The following is a 27217-nucleotide window of genomic DNA, read 5'->3' as shown; positions in this document are numbered from 1 at the left end:
TGGTGGACGAGGGCGCTGGTTAAGCAGATCCGGTGCGGTGGACCATGATGGCGGTCAAGGAGATCTGGAGCGGTGGACAAGCCAGTCGCTGAAGCGGCTCCGGTGAAGTGGTGCGTTGGCAGTTGGAGGTTCCAAGGTGCGGAAGGTAGATCCGGCGGGGTGTGAGGTCCACCGCTGCGGCGGAGGACTAGATTCGGCGGCTTGCCGTGGTTGGGGGGTCGGGGAGGGGAAGGGGAGGGGCTCTGGGGAAGAATGTTGGGGGCAAAGAGGGGAAAACAATGGAGTTACCAAAGCAGCCCTTTTCCGTTCATGTGGTAGGGGTAAAACAGGAATATCGCAGGGCTAAACTTTCGGGCGCGTGATATTTCGATGTGAGCGGGAAGTTTGAAAGCTTTTGGCGCCTAAAATTATAAGTATTCTGCTCTCGTACGGCCGACTATGATGTCATGGCCGACAATTTGTTTGTTTTACACGCAAAAAAAATGTGCAAGTTCTGAAAATCAATGTCTCCAACTCGAAACTTAGATTGTCCATTAAATTCAAATATGGATCATTGAGCTACTACAAGCAAATACCATCATACGGTCCAATTGAAATGAAATTCCAAATGTGTTTATCCTAAATATGATGACAAAAGCAAAAATGTGTATGTGTATGAATAAAGTGGATGATTATAAAGTTTGAACATGCCCGTATGTGTATATCTCTAGGTTTGATATATGAATTTGAAATCACGAAATCCCGGCTTAAAAAATGTACCTCCGTTTAAATGAATTACAAAAGCTAATGATGGAGTCGAATTCCAAAATTCCAATCTTAGGTTTGTAATTCTGGTACATCAAGGTATATCACGCATGTTCAAAAGTATCATTATCTCATAATACAATCTGTGAAACAAATTGATCAACCATGAGTGCACAATGTCTCAATTACGCTAAACTCCCTCAAATATAGACACCTCACTCTTTATCTAAAGTCAACCCCCCCCACCACACACACACAGAGAGAGAGAGAAGTCGTTCTCTCCCCCAAACACCAACACACGAGCACATTAACACCCCTCTCTCTTGTAAAGTCCGGACCCCAACATAGGTCTCTATCACTTTGTCTCTCGGGCATGCACACATCTCTTCCTTCACTCTCTAGGTCTCCCGCTATCTCTCTTACCCAAGCACACACACTATGTAGAGTGTATATTTCCCATACACACAAAACGTCACCCCCAAACGTCTATCTCCCTAGTTATGTGGTTCTCGCGCACTCACCTCACACACCACCCCCACTACAAACAAGCACACTTTGTCTCCTTGTGCACCACTCTCATGTTTCTATCTCTCCCACATGCGGACCCGCCCCAGCTCTTTCCCTGTATACATATATGTCGTGACTCTTTGCATAGCTCCCTAATGTATAATCGTTCTCGATTTCGCACATTGTTCTCTACACCATCTATTCTAGATCTCTCATGAAGCCCCTATCACACACACGATGACTTGCTTCCCTTGCGTCTTCGTTCATAGGCCAATTTCGGACAACATCAACATTGTCTCCCTATCTATACGCCATTTATGGACACATACGACCCCTCTCGCCCCCTCTCTTCCTCTCTCTCTCCGTTCGCTAGCTCTCTCTTTCTCTCGCTCTCACACCCCTCTCCCACACACACACTTGATGTCTCTTCCAAATAGTCTGCTCCCCCCGCCCGCACCCGTGCTATCTCGCTACTACACATGTCACACCATTCCCCCTTCCCTTATACTAGGTTTACATCATCAGTGGTCTCTCTACTCCACATACACTCTCTGTCTCTCACACACAAACGCGTGCACAAACACACACAGACACGCACAAACACCCATTTACCTGGATCCTCATCTCTCCTCATGTCCGCATGTGTATCTCACACACTCACTCTCTAATTATGTATATGTGTCTCCACGTTACACAACACAAAGCCCCATGTACATGTCTCTCTCTATCCTCCACACACATAGACACAAAGAATATGTTATCATTGCCTCAGTCTCTAACATATCACACACGCACTCTCTCTCTCTCTCTCTCTCTCTCTCTCTCTCTCTCTCTCGCAAACACGCTCAACAAGGGTTTCCCCGTGAATAACTTACCGTCTATTCATGAACAGTCGTGGCAGTACGGCAAACATGAGACATGAAAAAGAATAAATCTACACGTGCTTAGACCACCTAGTATGACTACTAGGACTAGAGCAAGCCAAAAAGCGCGCCGCCGTCACCCCCTCCTTGTCGGCGACGGGAAAATCTTTGTTTTACACAGTCGAGAAGTCATTGTGCTAAGGCCCCACATGCCGAGGCGTTGAATAGAATGTAGATGCTAGTTTACGGAAGCAAGTATCGATAATACGTTTGTATCTCCATACTTATATTTCTTCTCTTATAAAAAACAGAGTTGGTGAAGATGGTACGTGTGCCATCTTGCAATATAGACCGTCCGATCTATATCTGACGGATGGAAATTAAACTAAAAGATACCCGCACCCCTCTCCACATTTGCAGACAAGGCCTTCCCTCGTTCATCCTTATCTCCAACAAACCTCATTGTTGAGCAATTAATAAAGGAAGCCTCTGGAACAAACTGGCCTGGTGGCCGCTGCCGGCGTCGTCAATCCCCATGCCTCCGCTCAGTTCGACCACCAACCACCACCACACCCCACTCCTCTTCACCTTATCTCATATTTCTCGAGATATCATTAGTTTTTACACATGGGATTACTCCCGCAAGGGTCAATCACAACAAGTGTTTTATAAAAAAATGCATCTTGATGTTCCGTGCAATGCACGGATCTTGCTAGTACTCCTACACAAGACTAAGTTGGTGATGCTGGTGTGTCTGCCATCCGTCGTTTCTGACCATTAGATCTACATCTAACGATTGTGAGGTAAGTTGTTGCCTTTTCTCACCAACATCCCACTTGTCTATCAATTTGCAGAAAAACCCATAATTGGTATCTTAAAACCAACCACATCCCTCCCTGACCTCACCAAAACAGCCCAAGGAATATATTCTAATTGAAACATAATATATCTCTAGTGACATATGTATATCAAAATTAGAGTGTTTTGTACCAAGTTTGTGAATAAGTATTATTCTAATTATGATTCGTTGCAACGGACATGAACATTGCTAGTATTTCCAACCATGCATTTCTTTTCCTAGTATTCCATAGTTTCGAGTTTTCCATCAAGATATTAGTCACTCATGGTTGATATTTACTTTCAATCATGTACACATATGCACTATGTAACTAGCCTTGCTTATTGGCTTCCAAAGCTTAACTTTCACTCCTACTTACAATATGTAGAGTATTTAACAAAAAAACTACCACTTTCAACCAGCCCTAGGAGGAATCTATTGTACAAAAAATAGCAAAAACATACCCAAAATTTCTTAATCCACGCCAAAAACTACCTAGTACTCCTACCGATTAGGTTCGTTTAAACCCATTTATGACAGGGTTGGCCCACATGTCCGTGCTGACGAGGCAGCTTAAACCAACACATTTTGTTTGACCGTTGACATGAGGGACCCACATCTGACCTTCTATCCTGTTATTCCCCCTCAAATCATTATTTTTCCTGAACATTACTTCAAACAGTACTGATGCGTGTTCGTCGGTGGCGCCGGTGATGAGCGAGTTGGCCGCCGCTCCGCCGGACGGGCCGGACGCCGCGCTGGCCTCCGCACGGGTTGGCAGGCTGGCCTGAGCATGACTCACGAGCGAGCAAGCCGCCGCGCTGGCCTTCGCTCGAGCCAGATGGCTGGCCTTAGCGCGGCGCGCGCGAGCAAGCCGCCGCGCTGCCGTGCCAATCTAGCTAGCAAACCTTGCAGACAAGCAACTGGACGGAGCTATCTTTGCTAGCTAGCGGCCACGAGCGCCAGACGGAGCTGGCATCCGGGCTGCCGCAACATGGGCTCCACACCGCCGGCGGTTTTGACCTCGCCTTCTGCCGGGGGCGGTAGCTGCGTCCCATGGCCGAGGATGACTAGGTGGACGGGCCAGAGGTAGGAGGTCACTCGAGGATTTTTGTTGGTAAGAGCATGTACAATGGTTGATAAGGTAGTCTTATCTTCAGTCTACCACGTATGCAAGTGGTAGTAGTTTCTTGGCATTTTAGTGGTTTCTTGCATTATTAGAGCAAGTACAATAGAGCTGAGTCAGCGGGCTATAAGAAATAAACTACTACTACATGTTGGCTATAAGATGGGCTGTAGATGACATGGCACTGGCTTATAGCCAGCAGCTGGCTATACTATTAACCATGCTCTTAGGGGTTTCTTGTAAGGAACAATGTACGGACTACTAGAGACAAAAGGCGATTCTAGGTTGTGTTGTACTCCAACGAGTACTACTAGTGGTCGCGGGAGTGTATACCTCATTTTGTGGGTTCGATCCCGGCCGAACGCACGACGGCCTTTTTTTTAAATAGTATACTACTACACTTTGCTGTGAGCCAATATTTTACACCGGTAGTTTGAGTTTTGAAGTCAAATGGACGTGCGGCCCCACAATCTGGGTGCACTCGACAGCCTAGCCACGTGAACGGGTTTTCCTTCCCAGCATCCCGTGGCTCGCGTGCTCGCCCTAGCCGCACCTCGCTTGCAGCTTCCAGCTAGTAGCATATTTAAACTAGCGCCTCCCAATTAAGCCCGAGGAGCCGGAAAAGCCTGGCGGGGCATTGGGAATTGTGCAATATGGCTCTGTACGTAAAGTGCTCTACTACTACTCTATAGCTTGTGGCATTGCATGCATGGACTTCACTCCATTATCGGGTCTACTATAAAAGAAATTCCTCTTGACGTGTTTTTTTTAAACGGAGGCAAAAGCTTTGCTTCATCTCATTCATAAAGAAGGAACTACTAACAAAGTTCGACGAGATCCATTACACCTCCACAAATGGAAGCGAAAAGCCTAGTCTCGCTGTATCAAATAACTCAAATGTTCTGCCCCCGCAGTAACCGTCGCTGATAAACAGGCTGCTAGTGTGTGCGTGAGAGGTGCGGCTGAGTAGGCCAGCTACGTGAGAGGAGCGGCTGAATAGAGCACCGAGAGTACCCACTAGGCCACTATGCAGGTGTACTTCCCCTGCATTGATAGTACAGCGATGGTTCTAGAGAACAGTAGTACCCTCCACTTCCAACTGTAGCTCCTTGGCCCTGAGATTCAAGAGTTCAAAACTGGTGCACTATACAAGACTAGACTAGAAGTACAGTACTCCCTCCTTTCCGGTTTATAGGGCTCATCTCAAAATTTTAGTTTTTCCATTTTATAAGGCTCAATTTGGTTGTTTCCCATCACATGTTCAGATTCCAAGGTGCATTAAATCATTCCATGCAAGTATTAAGAGAAAATTGACCAATGAATGTAATTTATGCATGCATGCATTGCAATTAATGTATTGGTAAACATACTTTTTTGAGGAAAACAAGAGCATTAATTGGGTGCTTTTTTGAGGAGTAGTTGAGAAAAGTAGTACTAGTACTGCTACAGTACGAGTACGTACTCCTCCGTCACATAATGTATGACGTTTTTTGACACTAGTTGGCGTGTACAAAAAATGGCAAAAACATACCCAAAATTTCTTAATCCACGCCAAAAACTACTACCTAGTGCCAAAAAATTTCTTACTAGTGCTATTATTTACAGTATAATGCAATCCCATAACGTTCCATAATGCTAGTACTAGTACTCCATGGTACCAAAAACTACTACCTAGTGCCAAAAATTTCTTACTAGTGCTATTATTTAGAGTAGTAAATAATAGCCTCACCCCTTCACTGAGGAACGATCTACAGTTGGAAGGGACGAGGCCCTGCGGTTACTACGCTCTTATCTCCTCCTCGCCAGTTCCCCTCCCCCGAAGAGAAGGCAGTTCGTCGCTGCTCCCATGGATTCGCCAGGCGGTTCTCCTCCTCGTCGGGGCTGGGAGACCTTGGACGACGATTCTCTGGGAGAAATCGCACGCCGCTCCGACGTCCTCACCGCCGCAAGACTCGGTGCTTCCTGCACCAACTTTTTCAAGACGCTGCTTAAACAGGCTTGGGAAAAGGCCATGCTTGTTGGTCTTCCATGCGTCCTCGAGGAGAAGGTTCTTCTATGGGACAATTCTTCAAACAGTCCACCGCTCCCTGGCCATGGTTGCACGTTGACTCCGCTAGAGTTGACGACGTTGAGAGGTAGTCGGATTTTGTCCGATGAGCAGGTCAGTAATGGAGTTTGATCATGTAGTACTTAGTTATTCCATTTCCATCCCGTAATTTCTCCGCTGCCCACCATCTTATATATAGGTCTGGGTCGGTGCCAACGAAGATTGGCTTGCATACCTCCGGCCGGATACCACCATGATTTTGCACAACATCCACAGCAGTGCGGACGTTCTGGTAGACCCCTTCTCCACCATTGGGATCGGCCTTCCGGACTGGCTGGGCAAGAATACGTATGATGATGCCTACATGAGATTGAAGAAGATAGCAATTGCGGACCCGCCGACAAAGCGACGCGGCTACGACGATTACTATCTCATCGCGGTGTTCGACATAAGGATTGCCATCAATGCAGGAGGCAGTAACGGCAGAGGCTGGCGCATGTTGGCGGCGACAGATTTGTACCCCTACACGTTCGAAGACGCCGTGCGCCATCTAGGCCGCATCTTCGCGGTGACAAGCCAGGGGACTTGTTTCATCTGGTTGACATCCTACGGTACGGGAGATTACAAACGGAATGCACAAACCATCATTTGCATCCCTAACGGTACTCCATTATTTTGCAGGGACCAGTCATCCCCCGATCAAAATAAGATTGCCGATCCTGGATGTGCATTTGCATCCGCGATTCGGTCTAACCTGGAACCTTGTAGCTAACTTTGGCATATTGGGATCAACTATCTTAGCAGTCGTTACCCATGGTACCACTGATGTGCAACATGGTCACATAATTTACCACGATCGGACCGTCACCATCTACCCAGGTATTCCATTTTTTAACCCTCTCGCCTTCTCTTTCATTGTTGTACTAGTAGTATACTTTGTAGTACTAGTAGGAGTACTTTTTACCTTGGAGGACGCGTATAGCTAGTGTAACACCCCGCATGTAACTTGCCATATTTGTAACTCCGACTCTTGCCATTTTCGGCTATGTGATATGTTTTTCCCTCCGGTGTCGGGTTTTGTCTTTCGTTTTGTATTTTGTCATGTCATGCATTTTCATATCATGTCATCATGTGCATTGCATTCGCATACGTGTTCGTCTCATGCATCCGAGCATTTTCCCCGTTGTCCGTTTTCCAATCCGGCGCTCCTATCTCCTCCGGTGCACCCCTCTTGTTTTCTTTCGTGTGCGTGTGTCAAACTTTCTCGGAATGGACCGAGGCTTGTCAGGTGGTCTTAATATACCACCCGGAGACTACCGGTCAAGTTTCGTTCCATTCGGAGGTCGTTTGGTACTCCAACGGTTAACCGGGCATCCGCAAAGTCCATTTGAGTGTCCAGCAAAAACCCCCTCCAAAACCAGCCCAAAACCCACCAAACTCTCTTCCATGCTCTAGGTCGTTCGATCACGATCGTGTGGGCGAAAACCGCACCTCATTTGGAGCCTCCTAGCTCCCTCTACCTATATATATGTGGGCATCCCGAATTACAACCGCAGTCCAAACCCTAAAAAAATCCCTCCGCGCCGCCGGACGCGTACGTACCCCGCCGGACACGTCCGCCGCCATGCCCCGTCCAATCCCGTGACGACACGTGGCAAGCCCGCCGTCGCCGCCGCCGAAGCCCGCAGGCCCGACGCCGGCCCCCGCGGCCCGAATCCCGCACCGCCGCCCGAGGCGCCTGCCCGCGCCCGTGGCTCGCCGGCGCGCCCCCGCCGCCGCCTGCCCTCGCCGGCGCCGGCCGGCCCCGCCATCTCCGCCGCCGCGGGCTTCTCCGCCGCCGCCCGTCGCGCCTCCCGAGGCCGCCGCCTCCTCGCCCCTCCCGAGGCCGCCGCCTCCTCGCTCCTCCGGTCGCCTCCTCCTCCGCCTAGCGCCGCCCGCCGCCGGTGCCAAGCCCCGCCGTCGACCCACCTCGCCGGAGCCGAGCCCGAGCTCCTGTAGCCCGGCCAGATCTGGATCGGTAGCCTTCGTTGACTTCTCCCCCGAGCCCCCTTTTTTTTCTCTAAGTCACTAATATTTCTCAGCATCTTGCCATGTTCATAGCTCCGTAACTCCGCGCATGTATCTCCGATTCGCGCGTGTAATATGTCAAATTGTTTGTCTCGTGATGCTCTTCATTTTGTTAAATTGCACCATGTTCATTAGAGGTCATCTTGATGCCCAAATCTTCGTTGGAAGAGGGCTAGTTGCTGTTATTCTCTGGTTCTTATCAGAACTTGGAGATTTGTCATTTTTGTATCATTTATTCTCTGCATCTTTTGAATGAGCTCTACATGTGTTTTGTAGTATGCCATGCCATCTTTCCATTGGTGTAGTCCATGTATTTTTGTGATCTCTGTGGTGACTAGAACAAGCATGCAAAGTAGGCCCCGTAATATTTCTGATTTCAGGGACTTGGTGATTTCTCAAAGTCCTTGTCTGCTGTAATTTTGTTGCCATGTAAACTTGATGCTACAGAGAGATCCATGCATATTTTGGAGATATTCAGTAAGGATGTTTTGTAGCTATAGTTGTAATTGATCCATTCCTGCAATTGTTTGCAATTATAGAGTACCATAGCATGACTCAATCTTGCTCTACTGTTGCTATAAAATATTTCTGGCAGATTCTTAACATAATATGCATTTTGCCAAGCTTATTGTAGTTGATCCATACATGCTATGCTATTGTTCTTGCAATGGTTAGTTTCATAATCATTCCATCTTGCTGTAGGTGTGCTTGGTTTGTAGTGCATTGCTCTGTAGTGAGTGCATCAAGCTCACAAAGAGACCTACATATTAATATTTCTGCCATGCTCTGTTTTCTGCCAAGTCTGAAACCTGATAACGAAACTTGCTATGTTTACATACTTACCATCATATCTTCTGGTCCTTTTTGGCTTATGGTCAGTAAGGGACTTTTGTCATGTGATTTTAGTAGAACACTACCATGCCTTGTTTTGCTATGTTAAGTTCCTGTAGCATGTTGATTTCGTGCTCTGAACATTGCTACCTGATGCTGATTTCTGCCATGTCCAGTTTTTCACAAGTCTGTGAACCTGTAATCTTTTGCACTTTTGCCATGCTTGTTTGAGCTTGATATGTTGTGAACTAGCTGTAGCTCAGTGTTCATATTTTGTCAAGCATCTCCTGTAGTTTACTGTCATGTGCTTTGTTGCTATGTTGGGGTGCTGTAGCATTGTTGCTTGTTGCATTTTAAGTGCTATCTTGCTGTTTATCGCAGATTCGTGTCATTCTTGTTTTGCTTGCCATTTGCAAACCGTGCATCTGATTCCGGTGATCTTTATATCGATTTCGACCGAAATCATCTCATCTTTCCAGTGGCATGCTTGGTTTGCCAAGTTACTGCCATGTTCATCATTTTCCTTCCGGAGCACGCATATGCATCACATATCATATCTTGCATATCATACATGTTTTGCATCATGTTGCTTGTGCATTTCTCGTGGTTGATTGTGGTTCCGTTTGTTTGTGTTCTTGTCTTGGGTAGAGCCGGGAGACGAGTTCGTGAACGAGGAACCTATCAAGTACGCTTACGAGGATCAAGCTTTCGACAACTCTGAGAATCTTGTAGGCAAGATGACCACCCCTCGAAATCACTTCTATCTTTGCTATGCTAGTTGTTCGCTCTATTGCCATGCTCGCTACCTATCACTTGCTATATCATGTCTCCCATTTTAACCATGTCAGCCCTAACCATCCTTTCCTAGCAAACCGTTGTTTGGCTATGTTATCGCTTTTGCTCAGCCCCTCTTATAGCGTTGCTAGTTGCAGGTGAAGTTGAAGTTTGTTCCATGTCGGAACATGGTTTTGATGGGATATCACAATATCTCTTATTTAAATAATGCATCTATATATTTTGGTAAAGGGTGGAAGGCTCGGCCTTATGCCTGGTGTTTTGTTCCACTCTTGCCGCCCTAGTTACTGTTATACCGGGATTATGTTCCTTGAGTTTGCGTTCCTTACGCGGTCGGGTGATTTATGGGACCCCCTTGACAGTTCGCCTTGAATAAAACTCCTCCAGCAAGGCCCAACCTTGGTTTTACCATTTGCGACCTATACCTTTTCCCCCGGGTTTTCTAGAGCCCGAGGGTCATCTTTATTTTAAACCCCCGGGCCAGTGTTCCTCTGAGTGCTGGTCCAAACTAGAGCCCTTTGCAGCGCCACCTTGGGGAAACTCGAGGATTGGTTTTAGTTGTACGGACTGCTCATCCGGTGTGCCCTGAGAACGAGATATGTGCAGCTCCTATCGGGATTTGTCGGCACATTCGGGCGGCTTTGCTGGTCTTGTTTTACCATTGTCGAGATGTCTTGTAAACCGGGATTCCGAGACTGATCGGGTCTTTCCGGAAGAAGGTTTATCCTTCGTTGACCGTGAGAGCTTATGATGGGCTAAGTTGGGACACCCCTGCAGGGTATTATCTTTCGAAAGCCATGCCCGCGGTTATGAGGCAGATGGGAATTTGTTAATGTCCGGTTGTAGATAATTTGTCACTTGACCCAAGTAAAATACATCAACTGCGTGAGTAGCCGTGATGGTCTCTTCTCGGCGGAGTCCGGGAAGTGAACACGGTCTGTGTTATGTATGACGTAAGTAGGTGTTCAGGACCTCTTCTTGGTCATTGCTAGACGACGTCCGTTCCGTTGCTTCTCTTCTCGCTCTCATATGCGCAAGTTAGCCACCATATATGCTTTTGCTGCCGCAGCTCCACCTCACTACTCCTCCTTTTTCCTACAAGCTTAAATAGTCTTGATCTCGCGGGTGTGAGATTGCTGAGTCCCCGTGACTCACAGATTCTACCAAAACAGTTGCAGGTGCCGACGATGCCAGTGCAGATGATGGCGTCGATCTCAAGTGGGAGTTCGACGAGGAACGTGGTCGTTACTATGTGTCTTTTCCTGATGATCAGTAGTGGAGCCCAGTTGGGACGATCGGGGATCTAGCATTTGGGGTTGTCTTATTTTCATCTGGATTTTGACCGTAGTCGATCTATATGACTGTATTTTGGATGATGTATGATAATATTTATGTATTGTGTGAAGTGGCGATTGTAAGCCAACTCTTTATCCCATTCTTGTTCATTACATGGGATTGTGTGAAGATGATCCTTCTTGCGACAAAACCACTATGCGGTTATGCCTCTAAGTCGTGCCTCGACACGTGGGAGATATAGCCGCATCGTGGGCGTTACAGCTAGCCAGACCCTTGAAGACTTGAACCCACTAGCTGCCACCATTTTTTTTCCATGTCTTACTATCTCATCCATGTAGCCAAGAGTGGCTATATATAATAAGCCGGTTATTTTACTTCCTCTATACCGGAGTAGTACTATTTGCTGCACAGTATTACTGACCGCCACATTTGAGCACAACATTATTATGCATGGACCTTGACTATGTACGTCACCATGTGTCCAGATCTGGGATGCCGCGTGTACCAGATGAACGGCGCCGAGTTCGACCCCCGTGATGCTACGTGGGTACCGAGGAACACTCTTGGAGAGTACTCGCTCTTCATTGGGGACAACTACCCCATTGTGAAGCGGATGCCACCTTCCGTGCACGACACGGAAGGCCTGTCGTTCATGAAGCATGGTTGTGTCTTCAGTGCGCACCGCCGGATGAACGACATGCTGGGACACGCTATCCCTGATTTATGCCACTTCAGCTTGGATGAGTCTCCATCGTGTGGAACCGGACTAGAAAGTTGCGGCAATGATTCCCGTTGCCCACCGCTATGGATCGTGCCATCCATGAAGAACACCTGGGACTGGAACCTGGAGGAAGACATGTAGCCCATCTATAACGTGTAAGTGGAGTACGGTAATTGTGAACGGTAGCGCTGTGAATATATGTAGACTAGTCGTGCACAAATTTATCACATGAGTTGGAGATGAACTTGTGTGGCATACTGGCATTTGTCCTTTAGAATTTATTACTAGTAAATATGTTATGTCTACGTGCAACTTGTGTGGTTGTTGCATGGGCTCCAACACGCTCTTTGAGAAAAAAAGGTGGCACAACTTTGGATATACGTGACGTGGCGGCATCATACAGTAGCATCGTTCGCTATAGTTGTACTAGTACACTCCTACTAGGACGACAACTCCTATAAAACCTTGCGCTTGGCTCTTTGCCTCTTCGGGAGGTTCAACAGTTCGTACTCGTGTGAACCTTGCACTTGGCTCTTCGGCTCTTTGGAAGGTCCAACAATGATGATACTACAGTACAATATGCTTCTGGCAATCTGACACCAATTGAACTGGTGCACGTCCACCGCGAGGGCGAGGGCGAGGGAGAGGGAGATGGAGAGGGAGAGGGCGTTGTAGTCAAAACCATCTCCTCGTCCTGCGAACCACCGCGCGCGTGAGCGAGGGAGAGGCGTAGTAAGCAAGCTTCTCCTCGTTCGGCGAGTTGACGGGACACATCAAAGCAGTACTAGTACTAGTAGTAGTAGTCCATACTGCGTCCTTTCTGATTAATATGGCTTAATTTGAAACGAGAAAAATACACTGGCGGTCAACGTATGTAACAGTACGCTCTTTACGGTCACTATATATAGTTTTGCGGCGATTAGGCGATCACTAGCCCATCGTAGAGCACCGTATTGCACCCTACTGACCGGCCACATAGTCGACGTGGCACTTTGTTGACTGGTTAAATTGTCACCTGGTTTCTGGGTCCCACCTGTCAGTTGGCAGAGCAAAGAAATCAGTTAAACAAAACTTTACGCAGGCGCGACACGAGTCCAACCCTTGTGCGCGAACCGCCCTGGCTGTGTATGTGAGTGCATGCACGTGTCCTCCCTCGGTCTTCCAACAAAGAGTGTACTACATGATGTACATCTACACTTCCAATGCATTTAGCCTTTAATCTACTAAATCGATATTGATTGACTAATGCACCAACTTGTGTTGTAGGTATAGGCTACATGTCTATCCTTAATTACAGCATGCAACGTCCTTCATTTAATCTTCTTATCTCAATGGTCGCATGCACACATAAGTCTGCTACTTTTGGGCGTTAATTATGCCCTGGTCAATGTGCAAATCTCTAAATGTACAGTCTTTCACGGACGTAGGGAGTAGGTTGAGCACTTGAGCGTGAGCGTGTGTGTTGCGTCGTGTGTTGTGTGCCGCATGGGTGCGTGAGTGTTGCGTGCGTCCATGTGTACGTGTGAGTGTTGCATGTTGCATGCATGCATGCATGGGGCTTACTCCCTCCCATTGACATGTTCATATTTCAAGCTTCCTCTGTTCCCTCCATATGGTGATACTCCCTCTGTTCCCAAATATAGTACAAAGTTGAGTCATCTATTTTGGAACGGAGGGAGTAGTACGAAGTAAAAGCCTCCCTCTGTTCTCAAATACGGAGTATTTGTCTTTCTACAGATTTCAACAAGTGACTAGGTACGGAGAAAAATGAGTGAAGTGAGCGTAGAGGCATAGGGATACTGTAGAAAGGAAGTCCTTGCGATCCATTTATTCCCCATCTCGGTCAGAGAGAACTATTCAACTAGTCTTCGCAGTGAAGTGACAATACACGCTGCAACAGATGGGACACGTAATTAATAAGCTGAACCAGTGTGTTGGTGTTACTAAATCAGCCTTACCCAGTACTGCCATCATGTTTGCCAGTAGAGCACACTTCTGCAAATACGCCTACACACCTCTGTCCTCCATTAACTGACATATGGGCCCTGTTGTGGTAGACCCACATGTCATCGGTGTAACTATTTACACTCCGAAGGACGGTATATCCTAGTAGTAGTACTAGTAGAATTGAGATTGAATGCACTTTCTTCCCCGTCTTCCACTCTTCTTCCTCCTCTCTTCTTCTTCCTCCTCTCTTCCCCATCGTCGGCCGCACACCATTTACCCCCGCTCACTGATCGCCCGCCCGCGCCATCTTCCTTGGTAGCTCGCGCGTACCATATCCCCCCGCTCACTGCTCGGCCACACGAGGAGAAGCTTCTTCGCTCGCCCGCCCGAATCCACTTCCCCGCTGGCTCGCAGGCACCGAAAACCCCAATGGCAGAACCGACTGACACGCAAAGCCGCGATTGGAATTCCCTCCCCGATGTTCTCTTGGAGCAGATCTGTAGTCGTATGGACCTACTCAGCACCGTCCGTTTGGCCGCATGCTCGGTGTCTTTGTACCGTCTACTCGTCTGCAACCGGCTGGCTCTTTTCAAGACACCCTGGTTGCTGATAACCGATCCTCGCAGGTGGCCCAGACACCGACTTGACGATCCTACGGAGGTTGCCGTGGTGCCCCTCGACATGCTACCACTACCCGTCCACCTGCTCTTCATGCGCGGCCACTACTGGGCGGGCATGAAGGCCAACTGGATCGTCCTCATCCACCAATCCGATAGTCTGTGGCGTCTCGTGGATATCTACACCCAGCGAGAGATCACCCTTCCATCGTTGGATACCGCCGCCATCGAGCCTCGCGGCCCGCCGGACACTCCTGCCTACTACGCACGAGACGCGTCAAGCTTTTGGCTTGACCTCTGTTAGCTGAAAGTTGTAATCTGCGAAGTGCCCACACCATTAGAAGACTACATGGTTTACAAGCTCATTGCCTTGTTCAACATGGGATTAGTCTATCTGGAATCCGGTCACCATACATGGTTATGGCTCATCGTCAATCCTGTTGAGGCAACATTTCTGTCTGATACTATAGTGCACGATGGCATCGTTTACGTGGTCGACGCACAGATTGGCTACCTATACTGGTGGAATCTATCGTCGTGTAATTGTTCTATCTCATCTCATCTTTACCTTATGATACAACTGCCTGTTCATTGTTACAAATTTATAATAGATAGTATGTCTATAACCACATCATTGCTATATGTTCCTCTCATTTCCTAGATTTTTATGACCACACATGTTATTGTTAGAGTTGATATGAGAACAATTGGCATCTAATGATTGTTAGAATAGATATTATGAGCATAACATCATGATTGCTATATGTTACTCCCATTTCCAAGATTTTTATAACAACGCATGTTATTGCGTAGAGTTGATATGGGAACAATAGTAGTAAGTGCTATGGTAGAATATGAGTAGGCTCTGTCATAGCTGTTTTCCTCTCATTGTTACATGATGTTTGAACCATGACATATTGCTAGAATATGAAGGCCATTGGCTTATTTTTTTTAACTTGGGGTATGATTATGACCACGGCATTGCAATTCTCTGTCTATGATATGTGTCATTGTTATAATAATCTTAATTCCACACATACTCTGAACATGATTGTTTATTTTTGTCCTTTTGGTCTCCAATTTGAATTGTTGCAGCAGACGCAAATGCGCTGGCCTTCATGATTCCAGGACCTGGAATCATACCAGCCGATGGGTGGTGGTTTATCGCTCATTCAACTGACGGCGGTCATTTGATGCTCATTCGCACGTACCAAATTGACCAAACCGTTACATCAAACCACATGCAGTACAATGCGTGGGGCGTTCGTGACATTGATGGCTATGGCTGCTTCGTGTTCGAGAAAGATCCCAGCTCCGTTGGGCCAGGCGTATTCAACTGGAGGCGGGTTTACAGCCTCGGCAACCACTCCTTGTTCGTCGGGCTCAATTATCCGATCATCCAACCAATCATCGATCATATCACCGGTGATGATTACTGTGTTATGCAACTTCCATTCGCGAGGGGGGGCTGTGTTTACACATCATACCATGGGTTTCATGAATCACCGTATCCAGAGATTCGTCGACACAACTTGTTGCCAGATAATCTTCAGTGTGTGAAAGGCATCAAGCTTCCATGCGATGGATGGCTTTTGCAAACCCGACATGCGGCGATGTGGTTCATGCCAACAGCAAATATGCACAACTTGATTCGTGCTGATATCTAGACTGAGCCATGTATTCTGCTGCTGTAGCATGACCCTCTTTTGTTGGATATTATGTACTGTTGTTAGTTTGAAGCACTCCTCTGGTTTGAAGGATAGATACCTTCTTGGGATCAAGTGCATCCTAACTCACATGCGTAGGATGTACTGATAATGATGATGGAGATGCTGTGCAGAAGCCATATATATATCAGTTAGGCTTCAAGTGCGTACTTGTTAGTTAAACCTATGTATAAATTGTGACACTAAATACGACTAGTAAGTAGTACAATAGCAATACTAGTATACGTCCGTCAAATTATTCATCATGTCCACACATTGAATTGACGTGACAACACGCTGCGCGTGAGGTGACACAAGAATCCCGGCGGCGTGTTCGGGTATTCTGGACTTCAGATTTGGAGTACCACTTATCTGTCGAAATATTTCATCATTCACTTAAAACAGTCGATTGATCATACATTGAGTACCATATAACTGGAATTACCGATGCAAGTCGAAGAAGGATTGGCCCGTGCTGCCGGCTGGTGTCAAGTTCGATCCCACGGATCAGGAGCTGATCGAGCACCTTGAGGCCAAAGTGAGTGATGACAGCGCGAGATTACAGTCTCTCATCGGTTTGTTCATACCAACCATCGATAGCGAGCACGGCATATGTTACACAAAACCTGAGAAACTTCCAGGTAAGACACCGACCGGCCATCTACTTGCACAAACATATTCCTTTGTTTATAGCTCTATTTTTCTTTTTAGACGCAGACCTGGTGAAGCAATTACAATTTGACAGTTAATAAAAAGTGAAACAAGTGACTGCAACATGCCAAAGATGTTATGAAAATGCCAACTAGGTACACTAAAACCTGTATTCCACAATACTGCAGGTATCACACTGAGTGGCCTATGGAAGCATTTCTGCCGGCGCAATTCCAAGGCGTTCAAAAGGGGCGCGTGGACGCGTCGCAAGGTACACAAGACCGGCAATACCTTGCCGGTGATGGTCAACGGCCGGCAGACGGGCAGCAAAAAAGGTTCTGGTGCTGCACACCAACAAGAACTTCGACCAGCAGAGGACCAACTTGGTGATGCACCAGTACCACCTCAGGGACCTGGAGCAAGAGAAGGAGCGGGAGCTGGTCCTCTGCAAGATTTTCTACCAGACGAACACTAGGGCCAGGAGTAAAAAGATTATAAGTTAGTTTGGTATTGGTAGTTGTACTACCTTGTCGTCCGCAAGTTGGTATTGTTGTTAACGATATTTTGGTATGAACTTGCATTTGCTTCCAACCATCATGCCGAGGGTCGACGTGGATATAAAGCTGAATCATTTGTTTCGAAACGAATTTTCAGGCACCTGATTTTTATTTGATGGGTAGCATAAGCACCCGCCGTTCGAATTCCCAGTTCTCCAATTTTTTCGAAACAAGTGCATGCACTTATTATCACGATAAAAAACAATATCTGTGCTGCATCCCAGTTATCAGTCCGTAATTGCAGAATTCTCTCGTTTATTGAGCACGTATATTGTTTTTTCAGGTCGAGCAAGTTTCAACTGGGCTGTAGATTGCCCAGGGTTGTTTTGTTTTAAACAGGCCCAGCCCATGACGACAACGGGGCACAAAGATCCAGCAGGTATCTACTGGCCTCTGGCCCGCCAGCATTAGTTATATTTTGTCTTACAACATCCGCAGGCAGTTTTTTGTACTGAATCAAACACACAGCCTAGTTCTATTTTCCTCTTGAAACGCATGTCCTACATCCGTTTTCTAAGCTCTACCTATAGTTTTACTAGTTCATATACACGTATCATTATATTGAAAACACATAAAATTCCCTTTTCATATTTACATCCTTATTTTTGTTGTTTTTTCCCACCCAACGCTGATTTTTCTACCACTGGTTTTCCCTTAAACCAACTAAATTGTCCCACGTCTTATTTGCTTACAAAAACAAAACGATTTTTTTGGCAAATCAATAAGTTCTTAAAAAAATGTTCATCATTTCGGGATTACAATAGTTCAGACTCCACCGAAATATGCAAAATAAGGTTGGACTTTTTGACCGTGGTCCTGGGCAGAAAATGGGCTGTAATAAATTACTTAAGAATTAGCAAATGGGCTGCAAATTATAAAAAATAGCAAATGGGCTTTATGTTGTCTGCCACAGATTTGGAGGCTGACTTCTGGGCCTACTAAGTTCATGCGTACACAAGGTTTCTCAAAAAAGAAACTTAGTCAACAATCGACTCTACCAGCGTCAGACCGTTAGATGTCAATCTAACGGCAATCGTGCTTCTTCAGTCTCTGATCCTCCTGCCCCAGCTGCCCAAACCAGCGCCGTCGAAACCGCCTGCTCCCGCCTCCCGTGATCGGCAGTGCTGCCGGGAAGGCCTCAAGGCCCCATCATACCCGCATCCCTGGCCTATCTATCCCTCTACTCACCCACACCTCCTGTTATTTTCCGGCGACAGCAGCCGAACCAGTCAACCCTCGTACTCTCCACCACGTGGGCAGCCACTGCTGTGTCTTCCCCGGCTCCGTGTCCTTCCCTTCGTAGGCCTCGCCGTCGTCCACCGCCCTGGTGCTCTCGGTGCGGCATGGTCAACGATGTCCATCCAACGGCCGTAGTGCTTCTTCAACCTCTGGTCTTCTTGCCCCAGCTGCCCAACGCAGCGCCGGTCGTGCCGCATGCTCCTGCCTCCCGTGGCCGGCTGTGCTGCCGCGGAGGCCTCACCGTCCCCATACTACTCCCACCGCTGGCCAGGCCATCCCTCCACTCACCCACTCCCCCTGTTATTCTGCGGCAACGGCGGCCTCACACCGCAGCCGAACCAGTGAACCCTCGTACTCCTCTCCGCGTGGGCATCCACTGCCGCGTCTTCCCCGGCTCCGTGTCGTCCCCTTCCTAGGCCTCGCCGTCGTCCACCGCCTTGGTGCTCTCGGCGCGGCGTGGTCTACGTGGTTAACGACATTCCATCAGAAGAGTACTGTACGTGGAGAGGCTGACAACTGGGTCCATGGCCACAGCCCAGTTTTTTTGTGATTTGCCAAGTAAGTCGCTTTGTCAGGCCTGTTGGGCCGCAAATCTTTCAAGACGGGGAGAGCTTTCATTCGGCAGGCCGAGAAAATGGCCCATCAGTAATGAGAAATGGCTTGTACATTTTTAAAACACATCAAACTGGCAATTAGTTTCAAATATCTTTTTTTCATTTCGAGATTTGAAATTACATTAATTTTTATGCGTGGAGAATTTGTTGGATTTTATATTGATATACATTTATTTTTAAAATCATTTTGAATGTGAGTCGAAATTTCGGGATTAAAAACAGTTCGGACCGCACCGAAATATGCAAAATTTTGTATAATTTTTTAACTGTGGCCACAATATGGGCTGTAATGCTAACAAAAACAATATGGGCTCCAAAAAAACCTTAATAATTAGCAAATGGGCTGTAAATTATTAGAAATAATGGCAGATGGGCTGTATGCTGTTTTCCACAGATTTGAGGCTTTCCTAAAAAAAGGTTGACGCACAAGCAGTGACTGTTGGATGGCCATCCAACGGCTGTCGTGCTTCTTCAATCTCTGCTCTTCCTGCTCCAGCCGCTCAAACAGGCACCGGCGGGACTGCCTGCTCCCTCCTCCCCGCGGCCAGCTCTGCTGCCGCGCAGGCCTCACCGCCCCACTATACTCCCATCGCTGGCCTAGCCAAAAAAATGTTACCGCCGCTGACAGCTCGGACCCACCAGCTATATCTTGCACGCAAGGAGGTGCCTCCTTATTACGCACAAATAAAATGAATACCCCCATGTTAGCTGGGACCCAGTATAGTGGCAGGCTGACTTGTGGGCCTACTAAGTTGACGGGGATGGAGGGCTTTGTCAACTTAGTCAATATGCACGATTCTAGCTCCAGTGACTGTACGATGTCCATGCAACGGCCGTAGTGCTTCTTCAACCTCTGGTCTTCTTGCTCTAGCCGCCCAAACCAGCGCCGGTCGTGCCTCGTGCTCCTGCCTCCCGTGGCCGGCTGCGATGCGGCGGGGGCCTCACCGCCCCCTACTACTCCCACCGCTGGCCAGGCCATCCCTCTACTCACCCACACCCCCTGTTATTGTGCGGCGACGGCAGCCTCGCACCGCAGCCGAACCAGTGAACCCTCGTACTCCTCTCCGCGCGGGCTTCCACTGCTGCGTCTTCCCCGGCTCCGCGTCGTCCCCTTCCTAGGCCTCACCGTCGTCCAGACCACCGCCCTAGTGCTCACAGCACGGCGTGGTCAACGACCGACTTCCATCGGAAGAGTACTGTACATGGAGAGGCTGATAGTTGGGTCCAGGAGGCCGCAAGGAAGTGCCTCCTTATTACGCGCAAAATAATTATTCCTCCACCTTACAGCAGGGACCCACCGGACGGGCCACCTTATTTTGCGAAAAAAATGTTTCCCCCCTGACTGCTCGGACCCACCGGATGGGCCAGCGTATTTCGCGAAAAAAACGTTCCCGCACTGTTAGCTCGGACCCACCGGAAGTGCCTCCTTATTACGCACAAAAAAATGAATACTCCCCCTGCTAGCTGGGACCCACCATGGTGGGAGGCTGACTTGTGGGCCTACTAAGTTGACTGGGACGGGGGCCTTTGTCAACTTTAGTCAATATGAACGATTCTAGCTCCAGTGACCGTACGATGTCCATCCAACGGCCGTAGTGCTTCTTCAATCTCTGGTCTTCTTGCTCCAGCCGCCCAAAGCAGCGCCAGTCGTGCCGCATGCTCCTGCCTCCCGTGGCCGGCTGTGCTGCCGCGAAGGCCTCATCGCCCCCTACTATTCCCACCGCTGGCCAGGCCCTGCGGCGACGGCAGCCTCACACCGCAGCCGAACAAGTGAACCCTCGCACTCCTCTCCGCGCGGGCTTCCACTATCGCGTCTTCCCCGGCTCCCCGTCGTCCCCTTCCTAGGCCTCGCCGTAGTCCACCACCCTGGTGCTCTCGGCGCGGTGTGGTCAACGTGGTCAAGGAACGACTTCCATCGGACGTGGACTGTACGTGGAGAGGCTGACAGCTGGGTCCACGGCCGCAGCAAGGAAGTGCCTCCTTATTACGTGCAAAATAATTATTCCTCCACCTGACAGCGGGGACCCACGGACGGGCCACCGTATTTCGCGAAAAAATGTTCCCCCCTGACTGCTGGGACCCACCAACTACACCTTCGCATGCAAGGAAGTGCGTCCTGGCAAAAAAACAAAACGATTCGCCCCCCTGACTGCTGGGACCCACCAGCTACATCTTCGCACGCAAGGAAGTGCCTGACAGTCGGGACCCACCTGGTCGAAGCGTACGTAGTGTTGTCATTCTGGTCGCGAACGTGTACGTACATATATACGGTCGATGTAGAGGCACACACGTGTCGTAGTAGAGGCGCGCACGTAGCATGTACACGTACGTACAACGGCCAGGGTGCAAGAAAGAAAATACGGCCACGTATGTGTACATACGGGCGGGGTCTCGAACGCCTACTTGTGCATACGTACGGCGAGGGCTCGTGTACATGGCTGGGTCGGAACGGAGAAACAGCGTTGTCGCCGTGTTCATGGGAAGGCAACGGAATGCGTCGTGTTCATGGGGAGGCAACAGAATGCGTGGTCGTGTTCATCGGGAGGGCTTGGACGGAACAGGTGATGGAAACGAGGCCTGGCGTACCGCACAACGGAGGAAACGGACCTCCTACGTTCGGAACGGGGTCCTGTTGATCGGGAGGAGTCTGGCGTACCGCAAAACGGAGGAAACGGACCTCCTACGGTCGAAACAGGGGTCCTGTTGATCGGGAGGCGTGTGGCATACCGCAAAACGAACGAAACGGACTTGTGTTGGAGCGCTACGGTCGAAACGAGGGTCCTGTTCATTGGGAGGGGTGTGGCGTACCGCAAAACGGGACTCCACGGGATACGGTTCATCTCCAACGTCGACCTCCTCCAGCCTCCATGGGCTCCTGTTCATCCATCCTCCACGGGCTCCTGTTCATCCAGCCTCCACGGGCTCCTGTTCATCCAGCCTCCACCGCGCGCTACTCCACCGGCTACTATTCAACCACCCCTCCACCGTCTACTGTTCATGCAGCCCTCCACACCACGGGGTCCTGTTCAACCACCCCTCCACGGGCACCCCTCCACCGTCTACTGTTCATCCAGCCCTCCACACCACGGGGTCCTGTTCATCGACCCCTCCACGGGCACCCCTCCACCGTCTACTGTTCATCCAGCCCTCCACCACACCACGGGGTCCTGTTCATCCAGAGGCAATGCCACCGCTCACTGTTCATCCAAAGCCCCCCGCAACGCTCACTGTTCATCCCATCGATCGGCTTCAGTTACCAGCAGTAGCAAAGGAATCGCTCGATCGGGTTCAGTTAACAGCCATCGATCGATCGCTCGGGTTCAGTAACGCGTAGCCTCCAGTGCAATCGCTCGGGTTCAGTTAGAGCCCAACGCCTCGCTCGGGTTCAGTTAGAGCCAACGGCTCGCACACACGCGGTACGTGTACGAGAGAAACGCGCATCGCTCGGCCCCCGACCTCCCACCGTAACCAGGAACTCCCCGAAATTTTCCTCCCCCTCGCTTCTACCACGGTTTTTTCCGTCATGGACGGCCCAAAGAATGTCATGCAGCTGCGTCTCCGGCCCGCCCAGGACGAAAAGCCCATTTTCTGTCATGATTTTTTGTCATAGAAGTAGGAGCCCACCACATCTATGATGATACCGGGTTTTGTCACAATTATCGTCATAGAAGTGTCATATGTATGACAGAAAAAAATTCGTTCGGCCCAAAATGTCACGGATGTGTCTTTTTTTTGTAGTGTATGCACTTCGACGGCTCTAAAATGCTGGTTGGTCAGGGAGCTGGCGTCGTCCTGACGTCCCCCACCGGAGATACAGTCCAATACGTACTCCAAATACTATACACAGACTCCAACAACGTAGCCGAATACGAGGCCCTGTTACATGGTCTCCGGATGGCAATCTCCATGGGCATTCAACGCCAAGAGGTGCGTGGGGACTCGAACCTCGCAATATCTCAAATAAATGGAGACTTCGACGCCAAGGATCCGAAAATGGCGGCTTATCGCAACGCCGTCCTCAAAATGTCAGCTCGGTTTGAGGGGCTTGAATTCCACCACGTGGCTCAGGAAAACAATCAGGCGGCGGATATCCTCACCCGTATCGGCGCTAAGCGCGACCCTGTCCCACTTAACATCTTCTTGGAAAGGCTGTTTAAGCCATCCGTGGTATGGGAAGGGGTCACCGGTAACAATAGTCCGGACCCGGCCAGAACACCAGATACCGAACATGCTGACACAATCGGAGGCTCTGCCACCGAAATAACACCTTCAGCCCACGTGATAATGGTTGTCATCGCCCCGTGGACAGAACCATTCCTGGCCTACCTAACTAGGTAGGAACTACCCGAGGACCAAAATGAGGCACGCTGCATAGTGCGGAGGTCTAAAGCCTACAAGGTCCATGAGGGAGAGCTTTATCAAAAAAACACTACCGGAGTCCTTCAAAGGTGCATCTCCAAAGAGGAAGGACGGAAACTTTTGGCAGAAATCCATGCTGGACTCGGCGGCCACCACGCCACAGCCCGGGCCCTTGTAAGCAAGGCCTTCCGTACAGGTTTCTATTGGCCGACGGCCCGGGCAGACGCACAGGACCTTGTTCAATGTTGTGTCGGTTGCCAGCTTTTTGCAAACCAAAGCCATATGCCGCCTACCGCTCTCCAAACAATCCCCATTACTTGGCCCTTTGCGGTCTGGGGGCTTGATATGGTTGGTGTCGGTGTCAAAACCGGCGGATCTCGGGTAGGGGGTCCCGAACTGTGTGTCTAAGGCGGATGGTAACAGGAGGCGGGGGACACGATTTTTACCCAGGTTTGGGCCCTCTCGATGGAGGTAATACCCTACTTCTTGCTTGATTGATCTTGATGATATGAGTATTACAAGAGTTGATCTACCACGAGATCGTAGAGGCTAAACCCTAGAAGCTAGCCTATGGTATGATTGTTGTTGTCCTACGGACTAAACCCTCTGATTTATATAGACATCGGAGGGGGCTAGGGTTACACAGAGTCGGTTACAAGGGAGGAGATCTACATATCCGTATTGCCAAGCTTGCCTTCCACGCCAAGGAGAGTCCCATCCAGACACAGGACGAAGTCTTCAACCTTGTATCTTCATAGTCCAACAGTCCGGCCAAAGGATGTAGTCCGGCTGTCCGGATACCCCCTAATCCAGGACTCCCTCAGTAGCCCCTGAACCAGGCTTCAATGACGGTGAGTCCGGCGCGCAGATTTTTCTTCGGCATTGCAAGGCGGGTTCCTCCTCCGAATACTCCCTAGAAGATTTTGAACACAAGGATAGTGTCCGGCTCTGCAAAACAAGTTACACATACCACCGTGGAGAGAATAATATTTCCACAAATCTAATCTGCCGACGACCCTTCATAACGTGACATCACACCACGGCCTGTTCTTTACACGAACCATTTTTCCCAATCAGCCTGCCAATGCACGCTTTGCGAGGCAATTTTATTGGCACGTCTTTTCGGAGCAGAGATCGTGTCCCCCTTATTACGGGATTCTCATCAACACGGACGTGGGTAACCCAATCGTGCCTATTGGTATGACTCCTCGATTGTAGGCAAGTCCCAAACGGTCACGAGGAGGACGCTTGGTATTCACCCTCTTTATAAAGAGACCAAGGCCTATCCTTTTTTCTTCTCGAACTCAATCGAATCCCCCCCCCCCCCCGCCTCGAGTTTCAACACCCGAGGCTTAGGTCAGGCGCTTCGGACCTTCAACCATGTCCGGATTCAACCTTCAAGGTTGGTGGATGCCTTCCTTTGTCACAGAGGAAGACGTCAAGAAGCTAAGAGAGGCCAGGTTTCTGACCGGCGAGATCACGCACAGGCTGCCTGCTCAAGGGCAGGTCATTCCCACTCCCGAACCTGGCGAGAGCGTTGTATTCATCTCTCACTTCCTCCGAGGGCTAGGCCTATCTCTAGATCCTTTTGTCAGGGGGCTCATGTACTATTACGAGCTGGATTTCCATCACCTGGCCCCGGATTCAGTCCTTCACATCTCGTCGTTGATCGTTGTATGTGAGGCTTTCCTCCGCATTACCCCTCACTTCGGCCTGTGGCTCAAGACTTTCAATGTGAAGCCGAAGATGATCGAGGGGCGACACGCAGAGTGCGGAGGTGCCGTAATAAGCAAAAGTAACGATGCCCCATGGCCAGAGGGTTCCTTCCAGGAGGTGTCCAGCTTATGGCAACGGGAGTGGTTTTATATCACATCTCCCCAGGGTACCAAGTGGGTGGCCGCCCCTGCCTTTCGCTCGGGCCCCCGCCACGACTAACGTCATGGATCAACAAGGGGCTGGACTGGGGGCCAGTAAAGGGTGTGCCGACATTGCAAAGCCGCATCCGAGATCTCCTCGAGAGAGATGTCAGTCTGGCCACGGTAATGCAAGTCATGTTAGTTCGTCGAGTCCTGCCCTGCAAACGTCGACCCCTCCGCATGTGGGAGTTCAACCCTGAAGGACCCCGAGCTATTCAGCACTTCCTCAGCATGACGCTCGAAGAGATGTACAAATTGTTCTTCGGACCACAAATAAGGTGTCCGGACACCACCGAGGATGCGGGTCTGAGCTGCAATCGTCCAGATACCCAAGTAAGTAGTCCCGTAGCCGAACACGTTGTCTTTTTACTTATCGCAACATCATTCTGAAAAGTCACTCTTTGACCAGGACTGGGTAACAAAGGCGAAGATGATCAGGTGTCCGGCCCCCCTTCCTGAGGTCTCACCGGATCCTGTACTAGCCAGGATGCTGGAGCTTGCGCCTTATCAAGCACCCTCAGGGGAAGATAAAGGGGGGAATAAAGAGGCCGAAAGCGGACCTCGCTCACTGTTCATCCAAACCGGGGGAGTTAGCGCCTCCGCGAAGGAGGATAACCGGGGAGAAGAATCTAGAATTCCCTCTCCCCAAGGAAGGAAGAGGACCACCTCTGAAGACCCGGAAACAATGGTTTCCAAACGGGGGAAGAAATCTTTGCCAGAGGGTCCTGCCCCGGGGGGTACCCTTGCCGCACAGTGCCTGCAAGGGGATCAGCCCTCCACCGAGTTGTAAGTAAAAAGGTACTTAATAGTAAAAATATCCTGCTTTACTTCTGAGGACAATAACCGAAGCATTTATCTTGTAGCCCTTCTCGACGGAGTTCGTCTTCGGAGGATCTTCTTCCGGAGACGATGAAGAGCGAAACACCTCCCCATGCCACCCCGCCTCATGAGGCGGGCGACCCTGAAGTGTCGTCGCGGAGGGTTTCTCCTGATCCGGCAAGGCCAGAGGGTAATCCTTCGGCCACCCGAAATCCTCAGTATTCGGCCCTTGAAGAGAGCAACCAAAAGAGTCCGGCACCATCCGGCGTGCGATCGGACGCACTGAAGGATCTGCTAGGGCAAGCGGCTATCTCAGAAGTGCATCGTACGCTAATGGGTACGGTGATTGAGAGGATTTCATCCGCCGAAAGCTGGTTGCATGAAGCTTTTATGAGTCTGCTGAAAGGCTTTGAGGTACGTGAAATAGTGTATGTTTTTTACGGTACCGCACACGTTAGGTGTGCCCTGTGCAGAGAGTAGCCCCTGAGACTCTGGTTGCTGTCGAGAACGGCGGCAAACAGAGGATCATAGTCCCAGGTAATAATCAGGCCGCCTTCATATGCAGGTGGCAGAAGGTCCGGTGGCTAGCCGGACTGGTGAGTTTGCCGAGCAAAAGCGGCAACTTGATGCGGCGGACGCCAACATCATGCTTGTGAACGAACGGCTCGACGAGGCACAGGGTATGTGATTTCTCCTGTGATCGACACATAGTAAGAGGAGCATGATGCTAGTATATTTAATATGTTGTGACTGCATATGGGGCTGCCGCCGTGGAGACCCTTCGGGCGGAACTTGCCCGAGCCAAGGAACAAGCCAGGAAAAGTGATGCGGCCTCTCTAAAGGTAGTCGAAGAGCTGAGAGCCGAATAGGCTGCACATTGCCGAAGCAAGGATGAAATAGCCAAGATGGCTGTGGAATTGAAGGATGCCGCCGGCCATTACGAGCTTCTCGAAAATA

This window comes from Aegilops tauschii, chromosome 1 (assembly GCF_002575655.3).
Source record: "Aegilops tauschii subsp. strangulata cultivar AL8/78 chromosome 1, Aet v6.0, whole genome shotgun sequence".
Taxonomy (NCBI): Eukaryota; Viridiplantae; Streptophyta; class Magnoliopsida; order Poales; family Poaceae; genus Aegilops; species Aegilops tauschii.
Note: the sequence above shows the minus strand (reverse complement) of the source record.